This window comes from Bufo bufo, chromosome 2, assembly GCF_905171765.1.
Source record: "Bufo bufo chromosome 2, aBufBuf1.1, whole genome shotgun sequence".
Taxonomy (NCBI): Eukaryota; Metazoa; Chordata; class Amphibia; order Anura; family Bufonidae; genus Bufo; species Bufo bufo.
In genome coordinates this window covers 157,276,232-157,293,562 of record NC_053390.1, presented here as the reverse complement: position 1 = coordinate 157,293,562, position 17,331 = coordinate 157,276,232, and the positions used below count along the sequence as shown (strand labels likewise).

The window sequence follows — 17,331 nt, the reverse complement described above, 5'->3', positions numbered from 1 at the left end:
AACACATGCCGAATCCGGCATTAAAATTGCCGCATTGACGGATCTGTTCTTCCGGTCCGCGCATGCGCAGACCTTTAAATCTGTGGGGAAAAAAAATACTTTATCTGTTTTTCCGGTTGACACCGGAGAGACGGATCCGGTATTTCATTACATTTGTCAGATGGATCCGGATCCGTCTGACAAATGCATCCGTTTGTGTCCGGATTGCCGGATTCGGCAGACCGTTCTGGCGACGGAATCCTCTGACGCAAGTGTGAAAGTACTCTTAGAAATGTAAATTCATTGCATATATTGTGTGTTGTGTTATAAAATAAGCCATGTATTGGCAATTGTTCGAGTCCTAAAGTTCTGTAACCAGGCCAGAGGGGTTCTGGCACATCATTGCTCTTGGAACTGGTGGGATATATCAGGTCCTGGACCTCCACTATTTTTCTTAAATGATAGACTATCACATGGGAAACCTATGTAAAGTATAGGGCCCGTTACTAGTTGCATGCAGGCTTTTCTTTCTGATAGGTTGACACACCCTGATTATTCTGACTTCCTCTTCACAGTCAATTTATTGACCTGCTGCTTATTCATCTAGATCTTAATTTTTCTGGTGGCTGCTTTCCATGTTACTTTCATACATAAACACTTACATGTAACAGTGCTGCATGAGAATTTAATGCATGTTATATGCTGTATTTAAGTTAAGAAGGAGTCTGTCACCAGGAAATTCACAGTTAAACCAGGCACAATGCCTTGTAGGCCTAGCTTATCTGAATTTCTGGAGAATCTGTCACCATGCCATACTGCCTAGTAGGGTGGATTCTGGTGACTAAAATTAACCCTTTTTATCTGCGTTTGGTATTACAGATGCACATAAATTCTTATGTTTAGTTATATGTAAATGAGATGCGTAGAGCACCGAGGGGCTGGCCTAGCCACTTGGAGCACTGCTTCACCTCTACCTCTCCCTGATGCCACTGATGGAGCCAGGCATCCTTGTTGCTCTGATGCCTGGTCCTGAAATCCCCACTCTGTGATCTTCACTGCACATGCGCTGATGGCACTGCCTTCGGTGCATGTACAAGATTTCAGGGCCAATGTCAGGCCGGAGCAATGAGGATGCGTCAGTGTCAGTGGGAGGGAGAGTGACTCCCAGGAGAGGTGGAGGTTAAGCAATGCTGTCACGAGCACCTCATTTACATATAATTAAAAATAAGAATTTTTCTGCACCAATATAGTGATTGTAGAGAGAAAAGGGTCATTTTATTTCCTATGGTTAACTCTACCAGGCAGTATGTCTGGTTTAATAGGGTTGACCATTATGACTGATGTTCTTAAATGATACCTTGCAGAAGCAGCAAGGGTGCACAAAGGGTGCTTGAGCCCACCCTCATTGCACTTCATTGTTCATTTGCATATGAATTAAAAGTATTTTTTACTCCACAGTGAAGTGACGGATCGATAAGTGAAAGGTAGCATTGCATTTAGCTGAGCTAGCCTACAAGGCATTGTGCCCGATTCAACACTGAATTTCCTGGTGACAGATTCCCTTTGAAACCTGATGGAAAGTAGTATGCAATGGCAATGTGAAGGTAATACTTGGGTATTAACTTCAAAACTTGTGTGGCCATTGGCCACCTAGACCTCACTGTGTGCACCAGCTGAACCATCTGTTGCTGCCCTTACTCTCAAATAGTTTATTGCAGACTTTTGCCATCATTATTGAAAGTAATTTGAATTCAAGAATTGTGGGTAAAGGGGTTATCCAATAGTACAAATGCCTGGGCCCCTCCTATAGACGATACTTATCCGGTCACCCGCATCCCTCCGGATCCCTGCAAGGGCACCACTGCATCTCCCTGGCCTGCGGATCAAAACAACCAGGGACGGGGGAGCAGCTAATAGCATGCCGTGACTAGCCTCCCTAGCATTACCTGCGATGCTAGGGAGGCTGGTCACCGCCACAGCCTGCTATTATCTGCTAAACCCAGGCCCCCCCCTCCCCCGTCACGGGATGTTTGAGCTGCGTGACGGGGAGATGTACTATTGGATAACCCCTTTTAAGGTTTCCGTTTTATGATAGGACCCTAAATCTCATGGAGGGCAAAGAAGATTAAAAGCACAAATAAAACATTACAGAACTTATAAGGGTTAGGCTTGACAGGATCAATCTCTATGTCTCTGTAAATGACCTCCGACTGTTAGATTCCAATCTGTGTTATAGTTATATTGAATGATCACCATGTAAACATCAGAGTAATCCAATCTAGAGTTGAATGTGTAATGAATCTGTTAACAGAACCCTATTTATTTCAGGGCTCTAAGAGAGATAACAAAGTGCATGAGATTCTATCAGTCTTCATCAGTTTTGTCGTAATCAGATTTTTTTGTACCAAGAAGATCTATCATGATCTCACTTCTTTCTATCTGTTTATTGGAGGATGAATTGAGAACCAGATGCAAATCTATTTGCATCTGATCTTACTAGTTGGGGGAAAAAAAGAATCACAAAGGAAACATTCACATGGCTGTGCATGGTCTGTGAAATAGGATCCATATGACAGCTGCCACATTGCCTGGACAAGCCACAGTCCATGTCGGCTGAACTCACTGCATCATAGGGATCTTTGATGCTGTGAGTTCCAGCTAAACCACAGGTCTACTGTCTTGTGCTCACATCATTGTTTGAGTAAGGGACAGTAGACTCGTGGCCAGGCTAGAACTCACAGCACCACGTTTGGTGCATGAAATGTGGCCACCACACCAACCGCGCATAGCCATTTATTTAAACATTGTCTACTGTAAGTGGGGCATATGTTATTGATAGGGTTTATAGGGTTATATTTTCTTCTACATTTTTTATTTATTATGCTTGATTTTGTATTCACATTGCTGGCTGCTGATAACTACAGGGAGTGCAGAATTATTAGGCAAGTTGTATTTTTGAGGATTAATTTTATTATTGAACAACAACCATGTTCTCAATGAACCCACAAAACTCATTAATATCAAAGCTGAATATTTTTGGAAGTAGTTTTTAGTTTGTTTTTAGTTTTAGCTATTTTAGGGGGATATCTGTGTGTGCAGGTGACTATTACTGTGCATAATTATTAGGCAACTTAACAAAAAACAAATATATACCCATTTCAATTATTTATTTTTACCAGTGAAACCAATATAACATCTCAACATTTACAAATATACATTTCTGACATTCAAAAACAAAACAAAAACAAATCAGTGACCAATATAGCCACCTTTCTTTGCAAGGACACTCAAAAGCCTGCCATCCATGGATTCTGTCAGTGTTTTGATCTGTTCACCATCAACATTGCGTGCAGCAGCAACCACAGCCTCCCAGACACTGTTCAGAGAGGTGTACTGTTTTCCCTCCTTGTAAATCTCACATTTGATGATGGACCACAGGTTCTCAATGGGGTTCAGATCAGGTGAACAAGGAGGCCATGTCATTAGATTTTCTTCTTTTATACCCTTTCTTGCCAGCCACGCTGTGGAGTACTTGGACGCGTGTGATGGAGCATTGTCCTGCATGAAAATCATGTTTTTCTTGAAGGATGCAGACTTCTTCCTGTACCACTGCTTGAAGAAGGTGTCTTCCAGAAACTGGCAGTAGGACTGGGAGTTGAGCTTGACTCCATCCTCAACCCGAAAAGGCCCCACAAGCTCATCTTTGATGATTCCAGCCCAAACCAGTACTCCACCTCCACCTTGCTGGCGTCTGAGTCGGACTGGAGCTCTCTGCCCTTTACCAATCCAGCCACGGGCCCATCCATCTGGCCCATCAAGACTCACTCTCATTTCATCAGTCCATAAAACCTTAGAAAAATCAGTCTTGAGATATTTCTTGGCCCAGTCTTGACGTTTCAGCTTGTGTGTCTTGTTCAGTGGTGGTCGTCTTTCAGCCTTTCTTACCTTGGCCATGTCTCTGAGTATTGCACACCTTGTGCTTTTGGGCACTCCAGTGATGTTGCAGCTCTGAAATATGGCCAAACTGGTGGCAAGTGGCATCTTGGCAGCTGCACGCTTGACTTTTCTCAGTTCATGGGCAGTTATTTTGCGCCTTGGTTTTTCCACACGCTTCTTGCGACCCTGTTGACTATTTTGAATGAAACGCTTTTTTGTTCGATGATCACGCTTCAGAAGCTTTGCAATTTTAAAAGTGCTGCATCCCTCTGCAAGATATCTCACTATTTTTGACTTTTCTGAGCCTGTCAAGTCCTTCTTTTGACCCATTTTGCCAAAGGAAAGGAAGTTGCCTAATAATTATGCACACCTAATATAGGGTGTTGATGTCATTAGACCACACCCCTTCTCATTACAGAGATGCACATCACCTAATATGCTTAATTGGTAGTAGGCTTTCGAGCCTATACAGCTTGGAGTAAGACGACATGCATAAAGAGGATGATGTGGTCAAAATACTCATTTGCCTAATAATTCTGCACTCCCTGTATACTCCTTTATTATGTCATGCCCTCTCCCCATTGGTGCCACGCATTGTTGTAGGCCAGCACTCTTAATTAGGAGATAATGGGATAGAGAAGGCGCTCATAGGGTAAGTAAATTCAACAAAACGAATTTCTAATAAAATAAATGGTTTGCTCACCTATTGCGGTTGCATCAATTGGATGCAACTGCAATGGAGATCGAGTGTAGATAAGAGATGGTTGGTGCAGCCAAGATTCGTCCTAACGCCTTGGGCAGGAGCCACCCTGCCACTAGGGTAATGAAATTGAAGAGAGTACGCTGAACCTTAAGTGGAGCGTGTGGACTGCAGTCCACATGCTCCACTTAAGGTTCAGCGTACTCTCTTCATTCTCTTAATTAGGAAAGGTTTTTCACACCACTGTAATATTGGTATAAGAGGTGAAAATTGGAGGACTGGACAGGGGGACATGTGCCCCTTTGGCCTGTCCCCAGGTAGCTGTTTAGGGTCGACTGACCAGCTTGAATTTGCGCTGTTGCTGCTTCTGTTTTCTATCCTCTACCGCAGTGGAAGCCTGTCTTTCCTCACCAGGCATTCCGATGACCACAGTGGCTTCTTTATAGGCCAGCGAAGTCATGTTTATCTATCACGTGGCCTAGTTACTACTTAGTCTCATTCAAGTGAATGGGCCTGAGCTGCAATACCAAGTACAGCCGCTGTATAATGTAGGGTGCTGTGCTTGGTGTGTTGTGAGGAGGCTCACCTGAGTGCCACAGCATCCTTAAACAGCTGATCGGCATGGATGCCAGAAGTCAAACCCTCACAGATGAGATATTGATGAACTATCCTGAGGATAGGCCATCAATATAGAAGACCTGGAAAACCCATTTAATATAAGACAATTGCCGGTAAACTATTATGGCATTATGGTGCTTCTAACAGTTTCTTAGATGTTTTGATGACATCAAATGCAAGCTGAGAGCTGAGTCCTCCTCTATATCTCCTCGGTAGTTGTGCATGCCAGTCTGTTTTACATTTAACCTCCAAGTTATGGTTTTGATATACAAGCTGTAAAATGCGTGCAGTAAACATAAGCTTATCCTGAGGCGTTATATTGCCTCACCCATGGCACACCTAAACCTACTTGTTGTTATAGGCTATTCCAAATGGGGCAATAGTGTTTATTGTTCGGTGCATTAATGTTTTGCAGAATGTTCCCTCAAGGACCAGAAAGCAAATCTTGTGTCATATATACATAGCAGCATTTACTAAAGGCTGTCTGAAAAAGTGCGTGGAAATCAAGCCAAGATTTACTTCCCCTCCATCTGAATGGTATATATAACCTTACGGTATCATGTTTACAGGCCACCATGTCTATGAAGTGTCCTGACTGACTATACTGCAAGATTAGATGACGGTTGTAAGTGCGTCTAATTCCAGAAATATGTGGATAATTTATGCCACAATCATAAAACATAGCTGTGACATTACAAGTTAAGAATACATTCACTGTAACACGTTACCATTGACATACCACTGGGGCAGAGAACACTGCTTAACATGTCTAAAATGGAAGCAATCACCATCAGATGGTCTCTTTTATATCCAGTTTTATAGCCTACTGGTAAACTGTACTCTACTCATTCTAATCTCTACGCTCCTGGAAAATTTTTGGAATATTGGAAGTCACAGGATTGATAGACATGTTAATAATATGCAAATGCAAAAAAAAAAAAAGGAAACATATATTCTGCCATGAGCAGAAATACAGTCAGGTCCATAAATATTGGGACATCGACACAATTCTAAAATTTTTGGCTCTATACACCACCACAATGGATTTGAAATGAAACGAACAAGATGTGCTTTAACTGCAGACTGTCAGCTTTAATTTGAGGGTATTTACATCCAAATCAGGTGAACGGTGTAGGAATTGCAACAGTTTGCATATGTGCCTCCCACTTGTTAAGAGACCAAAAGTAATGGGACATAATAATAATCATAAATCAAAATTTCACTTTTTAATACTTGGTTGCAAATCCTTTGCAGTCAATTACAGCCTGAAGTCTGGAACGCATAGACATCACCAGACGCTGGGTTTTATCCCTGGTGATGCTCTGCCAGGCCTCTACTGCAACTGTCTTCAGTTCCTGCTTGTTCTTGGGGCATTTTCCCTTCAGTTTTGTCTTCAGCAAGTGAAATGCATGCTCAATCGGATTCAGGTCAGGTGATTGACCTGGCCATTGCATAACATTCTACTTCTTTCCCTTAAAAAACTCTTTGGTTGCTTTTGCAGTATGTTTTGGGTCATTGTCCATCTGCACTGTGAAGCGCCGTCCAATGAGTTCTGAAGCATTTGGCTTAATATGAGCAGATAATATTGCCCGAAACACTTCTGAATTTATCCTGCTGCTTTTGTCAGCAGTCACATCATCAATAAATACAAGAGAAACAGTTCCATTGGCAGCCATACATGCCCACGCCATGACACTAACACCACCATGCTTCACTGATGAGGTGGTATGCTTAGGATCATGAGCAGTTCCTTTCCTTCTCCATACTCTTCTCTTCCCATCACTCTGGTACAAGTTGATCTTGGTCTCATCTGCCCATAGGATGTTGTTCCAGAACTGTGAAGGCTTTTTTAGATATCGTTTGGCAAACTCTAATCTGGCCTTCCTGTTTTTGAGGCTCACCAATGGTTTACATCTTGTGGTGAACTCTCTGTGTTCACTCTGGTGAAGTTTTCTCCTGATTGTTGACTTTGACAAACATACACCTACCTCCTGGAGAGTGTTCTTGATCTAGCCAACTGTTGTGAAGGGTGTTTTCTTCACCAGGGAAAGAATTCTTCGGTCATCCACCACAGTTGTTTTCCGTGGTCTCCGGGTCTTTTGGTGTTGCTGAGCTCACCAGTGTTCCAAACAGTTGTTTTGACCACGCCTAATGTTTTTGCCATGTCTCTGATGGGTTTGTTTTGTTTTTTCAGCCTAATGATGGCTTACTTCACTGATGGTGACACTTCTTTGGATCTCATCTTGAGAAAGTTGTGGCATGAGGTCAATGGATCACCTATAGCTGAACATCTGGCTCGTACCTCAATGTCCTGCAAATGCCTTGTGATGGTTTGTGTAGACACTGTTTGTTGCCCTATGTTTGGGATGTGACATCTAGTTTTACTTGCAGTGCAGAATAGATCACTACGTGCCATTATTCTGATCAGAAGATCTGTCCATACAGAGATTTCGCCTCTGTGCACCTTTTGCTGCTGTTGCAGTTGGTCGTTGTTCACCCAACCAGCAAGACACGCAACTCTGAACAGTGATGACATCTCAGGCTAGTCAAGTAACAATCTGCCAGAATTATAAACCATGGTGTCTCAGTTCATGGATTCTGTCCATCTCAATTTGTGATGTGGCGATAGTTGGCACATCGACGAACAGGAGGCATTGCACAGTCATCCCACAATGACTTGATCAGATTTTTGAGGTTTCATGTGGTTGAAAGAACTTTGCTTCAAATCTGGTTTTTAAGCCCCTCCAACATGCCACAGATTGGAGCTAGGTGCTTAAACATTTGATCATCTGCAGATCTTAGTGATACCTGTTTTTTCCTCAATTTGCATAACCTTACAGCTTGTCCTTCTTGGTGTTTCAAATTAGATGTTGTGGAGTGTATTTCTTTGTGCGTTTGCAGCACAATGATTCTAATCGGATTGTCTGTGCGCATCTGTGGCCCTCCTATATATTATTATTATTATAGAAAATACATACAGTGGATATAGAAAGTCTACACACCCCTGTTAAATTGTCAGGTTTCTGTGATTTAAAAAAATGAGACAAAGATAAATCATTTCAGAACTTTTTCCACCTTTAATGTGACCTATAAACTGTACCACTCAATTGAAAAACAAACTGAAATCTTTTAGGTAGAGGGAAGAAAAAATATAAAAATAAAATAATATGGTTTCATAAGTTTGCACACCCTTAAACTAACTTTGTTGAAGCACCTTTTGATTTTATTACAGCACTCAGTCTTTTTGGGTATGAGTCTATCAGCATGGCACATTTTGACTTGGCAAGATTTGCCCACTCTTCTTTGCAAAAATACTCCAAATCTGTCAAATTGCGAGGGCATCTCCTGTGCACAGCCCTCTTCAGATCACCCCACAGATTTTCAATCAGATTCAGGTCTGGGCTCTGGCTGGGCCATTCCAAATCTTTAATCTTCTTCTGGTGAAGCCATTCCTTTGTTGATTTGGATGTATGCTTTGGGCCGTTGTCAGGGCCGGCGCCACCCATAAGCAAGGTACGCCACCGCGGCTCCGCTTCCTAGCTAATGTATTCACTTCACTTGCCTCCTGTGTAATATTGCTCAGGCGCACTGGCAGAAGCATCGTCTAGCGAAGTGCGCTGCGCCATCTTCCAGCGCACCTCGTTCAACGATGCCTCTGCCAGTGCGCCTGTGGGAGATTAAGGTGCTTCTCTGCAATTACACAGAGGCAAGTAAAGTGAATAAATTAGCTAGGAGGCGGCGCTGGGTGGGGAGGGGATCTGTGGATGACACTTAGGGGAGTCTGTGGATGACATTTATGGGGATCTGTGGTGGATGGCACATATGGGGGATCTGTAGATGACACTTATGGGGTTCTGTGGATGACACTTATGGGGATCTGTGGATGACACTTATGGGGGATCTGTGGATGACACTTATGGGGGATCTGTGGATGACACTTATGGGGGATCTGTGGATGACACTTATGGGGGATCTGTGGATGACACTTATGGGGGATCTGTGGATGACACTTATGGGGGATCTGTGGATGACACTTATGGGGGATCTGTGGATGACACTTATGGGGGATCTGTGGATGACATTTATGGGGGATCTGTGGATGACACTGATGGGGATCTGTGGATGACACTGATGGGGATCTGTGGATGACACGGATGGGGAGCTGTGGATGATATGGTATGTAGCTGGAGGGAGAAAACGTGGCCTTACCACAATGAAGGGTACAGTCTGTATAAATAGGTGGCCGACAAAAAAGGTGCGGTTAAAGGGCATGGTCAATAGGCGGGATCAAGGGGGCGGCAAAATTAGCTTTTGCCTAGGTGGCAAAAATCCTTGCACCACTCCTGGCCGTTGTCATGCTGAAAGATGAAGTTCCTCCTCATGTTAAGCTTTCTAGCAGAAGCCTGAAGGTTTTGTGCCAATATTGACTGGTATTTGGAATTGTTCATAATTCCCTCTAGCTTAACTAAGGCCCCAGTTCCAGCTGAAGAAAAACAGCCCCAAAGCATGATGCTGCCACCACCATGCTTCACTGTGGATATGGTGTTCTTTTGGTGATGTGCAGTGTTGTTTTTGCGCCGAACATATCTTTTGGAATTATGGCCAAAAATTTCAACCTTGGTTTCATCAGACCATAACACCTTTTCCCACATGATTTTGGGAGACTTCAGATGTAGCCTGGCTTGGATGTTTTTCTTCGTAAGAAAAGACTTTCGTCTTGCCACTCTACCCCATAGCCCAGACATATAAAGAATAAGGGAGATTGTTGTCACATGTACCACACAGCCAGTACTTGCCAGATATTCCTGCAGCTCCTTTAATGTTGGCAGGTGTATGCTGACTCCTATTTAACATGATTTGGAATGTGATTGCTTAATTCTGAACACAGCTACATCCCCAGTTATAAGAGGGTATGCACACTTATGCAACTACATTATTATTATTATTATTATTTTTGTTTTCTTCCCTCCATTTAAAAGATTTCTGTTTGTTTTTCAATTGTATGGTACAGTTTATAGGTCACATTAAAGGTGTAAAAAGCTCTGAAATTATTTATCTTTGTCTAATTTTTTTATATCACAGAAACCTGACATTTTAACAGGGGTGTGTAGACTTTTTATATCCACTGTATCTTAATAGAAAGATGCTAAAAAATAAAATGCCATTTGGCCACCATAATAAAAAAAAAATTCCCTCTCGATGGTGGAACGCTATAACTTGATTTGACTGGAAAACTATTTTATGAAAGGATTAGTAGAAGTTTGTATTTATCTTATGGCCAAACTAAAGATATGCCAGGACGGCTGAAAATTGTGGCAGTCCTGATTTTCAATTACCAACTTTTTTTTTATTTTTGTCCCCAAATTTTAATAAAATCTCTACCTGCAGAAGAATTTTTCTGTAATCTAATAAGAATAAGATGAATTGCATTGCCTTCCTTCTGCATGGTCTCATTCTCATTAGTTATCAATCATACATGCCATCAATGACCACCTTACCTAAAGGTGTAATATACCAAAAAACTATGACAAAAGCTGGCCATACAAGGTAGATTAATGTTAATCTAATCCTGTCAATTTTGACAAGACCAACTGACTGTCTAATGTGTTTGGCGGACACTTGCCTATCCCCGACAGCAGATGTCAGGAGAGGAAAGGATTAGGGATTTGAATTTCAACATGCCCATTTTTTAAACTTCTGCACCAGAGGTGTCTGGCAGTGGTACACTATCCTTATCTTTTTTCCAAATACATGCATGTGTGAGTTGGGAGAGATACCAAAAACATGTTGAGCTAGGCTTTAATATCAACCCAGTAATGCCAGCTTTTAATGTTGGGTAATCACCCCATCAACTCTACACATATTTAAACCATGGCTAGTTAATTTCTTTTTAAAGAAGCACTCCCACAAAAAATCTTTATTCTCTGACCTGTTAGAAAGGTGAATGATGTAAACTGTAGTGGAGGTAATCCATATTTGTGAATTATAACCTCCCTTCTGAGTCTGAGCTGTGTCATGTGACCAACTCTCTGATCTCCAACTGACACAGGACTAGAAGTCAGTTACTTCTCTATTCATTCCTATGAGACTGACATTAAGGCTCCCATAGGAATACACAGAGAAACTGGCTTCCTGTCCACACATAAGATGCTGTGTTATTTGGAAGGTCAAAGTGTTGGTCACATGAGCAGCTGGGAGGTTGTAACTCACAAATACAGTCACTGGTAAGAAAATTACCTTCACTACAGTTTACCTCATGTACATTTCTAACAGTTCATTATAAAATAAAATGTGGGAGTGCTTCTTTAAAGCAAAGTAATAGGGATTAGTTATCTTCAGACATACACTATGCAGTAACATTTAGTCTGCTGTATAGAGCATACCAGTAAATAGTGTAATCCTTGGTTTAGATCCGAGTAAATTGATCTGACCTAGCTGTACAATTTCTACTTATGGTTTAGTGCCTAGTGTTATAAATGGAGTTTGAAATTCTGAAGTAAAATGAAGGCCCTAGAGATGTCCCACATTCTACTTCTGGTTCCTCACCATCTATGCTACCATTCTCCTCTAAATAGTCCCTGGGAACGTTGTGCTTTATGAAAACATATTTCTTAAGCCTTTGTTAAATCATTGTTGACTGCTATTTTGTTTCTTTGCTGCACTTGTGATATGCCACTGAAATGAGGGAGACATTTTTCAGTGCAGCACTTAGAGACCGAGGATAAGCAATATTTGTCCATTATTTGAGAGAGCTTTGAAATTGGACTGCACCATAGTTCATAATGTAATATATTGTGAAGGAGCTTGGCCTGGGTGGAAATGCTACATGCTTGTACAGTGTGTTTCTGTCTAAAATGTGATTTTCCACATTGTTTAGACCGCCCTATTGAAGTATAAAAAGGTTTGCAAAAATACACAGTTGTTGCGGTTGTAAGCTTAGAGCAAACATGTCACTGTATTATTGTAGATGCTGGACTCATGTACTGGCAAAGAGAATGTGTTTTTTTTCCCGACTATGGCATGATTGAACTGAATTTGGGCTGAAACGATTACTCGATTGAATCGAGTAATTCGACACAAAAAAATCCTCGATGCAAATTTTTTGCATCGAGGAATCGTTTGTGTCATGTGACCACGGAGCGGTGTGATACCTCGCTGCATTGTATCCTTCCTGACACATCATCAGGTCATAGTGCACATAAGCGCGCACTATGACCCGACGCTGTCTGATGTCAGGACTACAGTGCAGCACACAGAGGAGCTGTGGAGCCGCGCCCCTACAAGAAAGGTAAGTATTTTATTTCACGGCGCTGGGGACATGGGACTGAGGGGGAACAGCCTGATGGCACTGAAGGGGGACAGTCTGGTGGCACTGAAGGGGGACAGCCTGGTGGCACTGAAGGGGGACAGCCTGGTGGCACTGAAGGGGGACAGCCTGGTGGCACTGAAGGGGGACAGCCTGGTGGCACTGAAGGGGGACAGCCTGGTGGCACTGAAGGGGGACAGCCTGGTGGCACTGAAGGGGGACAGCCTGGTGGCACTGAAGGGGGACAGCCTGGTGGCACTGAAGGGGGACAGCCTGGTAGCACTGAAGGGGGACAGCCTGATGGCTCTGAAGGGGGACAGCCTGATGGCTCTGAAGGGGGACATGGCATGGAGGCATTGGGGGAGGGGGGATAGATGGCAATGGATGAAATGGAGGCACTGGGGAGGGGGACATGGCAATAGATGGCATGGAGGGGCAGATCGCACTGGGGAGTGAGGGACATGGCATGGAGGGGCTGATCTGGGGGAGTGGGGGACATGGCATGGAGGGGCTGATCTGATGGCGGTGGCGGACATCACATGGCAATGGAGGCACTATGGGAGTGGGGGACACGGCAATGGATGGCATGGAGGGGCTGATGGCACTGGGGGAACGGAGTTGATGGCACTGGGGTAACTGATGCACTTGGGCTGATCGCACAAGGGGGAACGAAGGGTGTTGGGGTCTGATGAGTTTTTATAAAGGAAAACAAATTATTTTTTTCTTATTAAAATAATCGATAGAATACTTGATTTCTCAAATAATCGTTTACTGCAGCCCTAAATTGAATGTACAGGGTGGGCCATTTATATGGATACACCTTAATAAAATGGGAATGGTTGGTGATATTAACTTCCTGTTTGTGGCACATTAGTATATGTGAGGGGGGAAACTTTTCAAGATGGGTAGTGACCATGGCGGCCATTTTGAAGTTGGCCATTTTGAATCCAACTTTTGTTTTTTCAATAGGAAGAGGGTCATGTGACACATCAAACTTATTGTGAATTTCACAAGAAAAACAATGGTGTGCTTGGTTTTAACGTAACTTTATTCTTTCATGAGTTATTTACAAGTTTCTGACCACTTATAAAATGTGTTCAATGTGCTGCCCATTGTGTTGGATTGTCAATGCAACCCTCTTCTCCCACTCTTCACACACCGATAGCAACACTGCAGGATAAATGCTAGCACAGGCTTCCAGTATCCGTAGTTTCAGGTGCTGCACATCTCGTATCATCTGAAGGCAATTGTCTATGCTGTGAAGATACAAGATGTGCAGCACCTGAAACTACGGATACTGGAAGCCTGTGCTAGCATTTCTCCTGCGGTGTTGCTATCAGTGTGTGAAGAGTGGGAGAAGAGAGTTGCATTGACAATCCAACACAATGGGCAGCACATAGAACATATTTTATAAGTGGTCAGAAACTTGTAAATAACTCATGAAAGAATAAATTTTCGTTAAAACCAAGCACACCATTGTTTTTCGTGTGAAATTCCCAATAAGTTTGATGTGTCACATGACCCTCTTCCTATTGAAAAAACAAAAGTTGTATTCAAAATGGCCGACTTCAAAATGGCTGCCATGGTCACCACCCATCTTGAAAAGTTTCCCCCCTCACATATACTAATGTGCTACAAACAGGAAGTTAATATCACCAACAATTCCCATTTTATTAAGGTGTATCCATATAAATGGCCCACCCTGTAGTTTGAAGTTTCACTTAAAGTGGTTGTGCCAATATTTAAACATTTCTTCTATGCACAGAATAGGGAAGAAGTTATTGGTCACTGAGGGTCTGACTGTTGATAGCTTCACTAATCAGTAGAACAGTTGGCCATATGCCTCCCCTGTATGAATGTAAAAATGGTTGTCCTCTCCTTCTAAAACTATGCTATCTGGCGTAAGGCTATGTTTACTCGTGGATTTTTACACTTTTGGATAGTTGGTGTGGGCAAATTGTACCAACTAGCTGGTTTGGCTTTGGGCTAAACCTAAGGTCATTGTCCTGGTGGTCCCCTGGTACTCACCCTTTAACCCCTGTACAGGAATGTAGACTTTACTGCAGGAAAGCAACTGTACAGCTACCTCCTGGAGTATTCCCGGTGTAGTTGGCAGCCAACACACGTGGGTCCGAGACACTGAGTATCACCTAATCCTTAGTGCTTTGCACCAAAGTAAGGAAACAGGGCAGGCAGAGTTTGTGCATACCAATAAACTAATCTGAATTCAGGGCAGGCAACAGAGTATCAGAGTGGGTAAACAGGCAGAAGTTGGGTACACAGCAGACAGATAGTGTAGCACACTTTTACTGGTTAACTAGACAACTAGAAACCTAAGCTCTGGTAAGGAGTGAGAAAGCAGAGCAGAAAGTATAGCAGAATTTCTTTACAATTAGAAAGCAACCATTCAACCACACACAGCAAGGAGAGGAGGGGAATGGTGGTTCCAGAAATGGGAGTTGTGGCAGCTAAATAAATAATGTTCTTAATAGCAACAGACACTGATCGATGATTTAATACCACAGCAGAATCTGCCATGGTGTCTGCCTCGTTTCTTAAATTTTAGTGCCATAGAACTGCTCATGGTTTAGCCACACTGTATTAAGCTAAACCGCAAGAAGACTCCTGCTGCCGTTTACCAAGGTGTCCGTACGGAATACACGCCATGAATGAACATGTCCATTTTTTGCACAGCTTGGAAAACCACACATAAATAATCCATGGACACTAAAGATGAGCGAATTTCTAAAAATGTTTATTCGGTCTGTTTGCCGAATTTGTCGAAAAGATTTGATCCAAATTTATTTGTGGCGAATCATGTTAAAAAAACATCTATTTCCTGGCTGCAGAGAAACTGTAAAGTGGTGTAGAACACTGTGTCTTGCAGTAACACGCATAGAGGGAGTCTGCTGTGGTAGGGAAACAATACTGTGAGTCAGTAGGACACGTAGATGACAGCCGTCGCTCTTAGAATCACTTCACTCATTTCGTCAGTTATGGGGCCAAAACTGACCAAATAACTCAAGTGTGAACTCAGCCTTACAGGTCAATGTTAGCGCCAGGTATAAAGAACCGTGCAGAGGCCCAAGATCTTTCTATAGCGTGAAAGAGTGTGCTCCTTTTACACCGTCGTCAGCTGATTCCACATAGATGTCTACAGAACCTGTTCTATTAAACGCTTATACAAGTAAAGCCCCCCTTACAGAGTGGAGAGAGTGTCAGCAGTAAGTTTGTGTTGACATCACTGATTATTTTGCCATTCCTCTGATCCGTCAGAACAATAACCCCCAAAAAAAGGATCCTGTCTGTTGAGCTTCCGCCTTCAACATTTGGTCAGTAATCCATCAGTATTGCTAAAGCCAAAAAAAAACAGCAGTGGATCCAAAACAGAGATGACACGTGAATGGAATCTTTGCATGTCTTCTGTGTTTTGCACCCACTCCTGCTTTTGGCTAGCAAATCATAAGCCAATTCTGATGCAAAATAGGGACCATGTCAGACAGGCCTTACAGCTGCTACATAGACAGGATCCATTGTGCGTCTCATTTTTCCTTCCTTCTGACAGATCATAAGAAGGGTCAAATAAATGATGGTCATCCAGGCCAAAAAGCAAAATATTGGCCCAGTTATGGAGTGGAAGGGTGGGAACAGCATGAGAAGTCCATAGACTGGCCCAATAACAGAATGGTGAGCTGGCAGCAGCATGAGGAGACCACAGAGTGGCCCAGTGGCATAGTGGTGAGGTGGCAGAAGCATGTGGAGACTACAGTGGTGATGTGGCAGCAGCATGAGGAGACCACGGAGTGGTGAGATGGCAGCAGCATGAGGAGATCACAGAGTGGTGATCAGTGTTCCCTCTAAGCCTTGGTAGCTGCTGAGCGGGGTCGGCTCAGAGCTGGGCACAGCGCCATCAAAGGTGGGCGATAGGAAAACCTAAGATAATTGTCACATTAAAGAGAATACAGTGTAACCCCTGCACCATCCCGTACAATACAGTATAATCCCTGCACCATGCTGTGTAATATACAGTATAATCCCTACACCATGCTGTACAGAATACATTATAATCCCTGCACCATGCCATACAATATATAGTATAGTTCATACACCATGCTATACAATATGCATTATAATCCCTGCACCATGCTGTGTAATATACATTATAATCCCTGCACCATACTGTATAATATACATTATAATCCCTACACCATGCTGTACAGAATACATTATAATCTCTGCACAATGCCGTACAATATATAGTATAGTTCATACACCATGGTATACAATATGCATTATAATAACTATACCATGCTGTATAAAATACATTATGATCCCCGCACCATGCTGTGTAATATACATTATAATCCATACACCATTCTGTACAATATACAGTATAATCCCTACACCATGCTGTACAGAATACATTATAATCCCTGGACCATGCTGTGTAATATACATTATAATCCCTGCACCATGCTGTGTAATATACATTATAATCCCTGCACCATGCTGTACAATATACAGTATAATCCCTGCACCATGCCTTATAGTATACATTATGATCCCTACACCGCTCAACAGTATACATTATAATTCCTGCACCATGCTGTACAGTTTACATTATAATCCCTGCATCATGGCGTATAATATACTGTATAATTCCTGCACCATGCCGTATAATATACATTATAACCCCTGCACCATGCTGTATAATATACATTATAATCCATACATGATACAGTAAAATATACAGTATAATTCCTGCACCATAATCCATACTCCATGCCGTACA

General features: G+C 42.6%; 1 protein-coding gene across 1 annotated transcript in view; it reads left to right on the top strand.

The window, feature by feature from the left end:
* Positions 1-17,331, top strand: part of FBXL17 (F-box and leucine rich repeat protein 17) — an 854,796-nt gene that overhangs the window by 753,045 nt on the left and 84,420 nt on the right. The gene's annotated exons all lie outside the window — the stretch shown is intronic.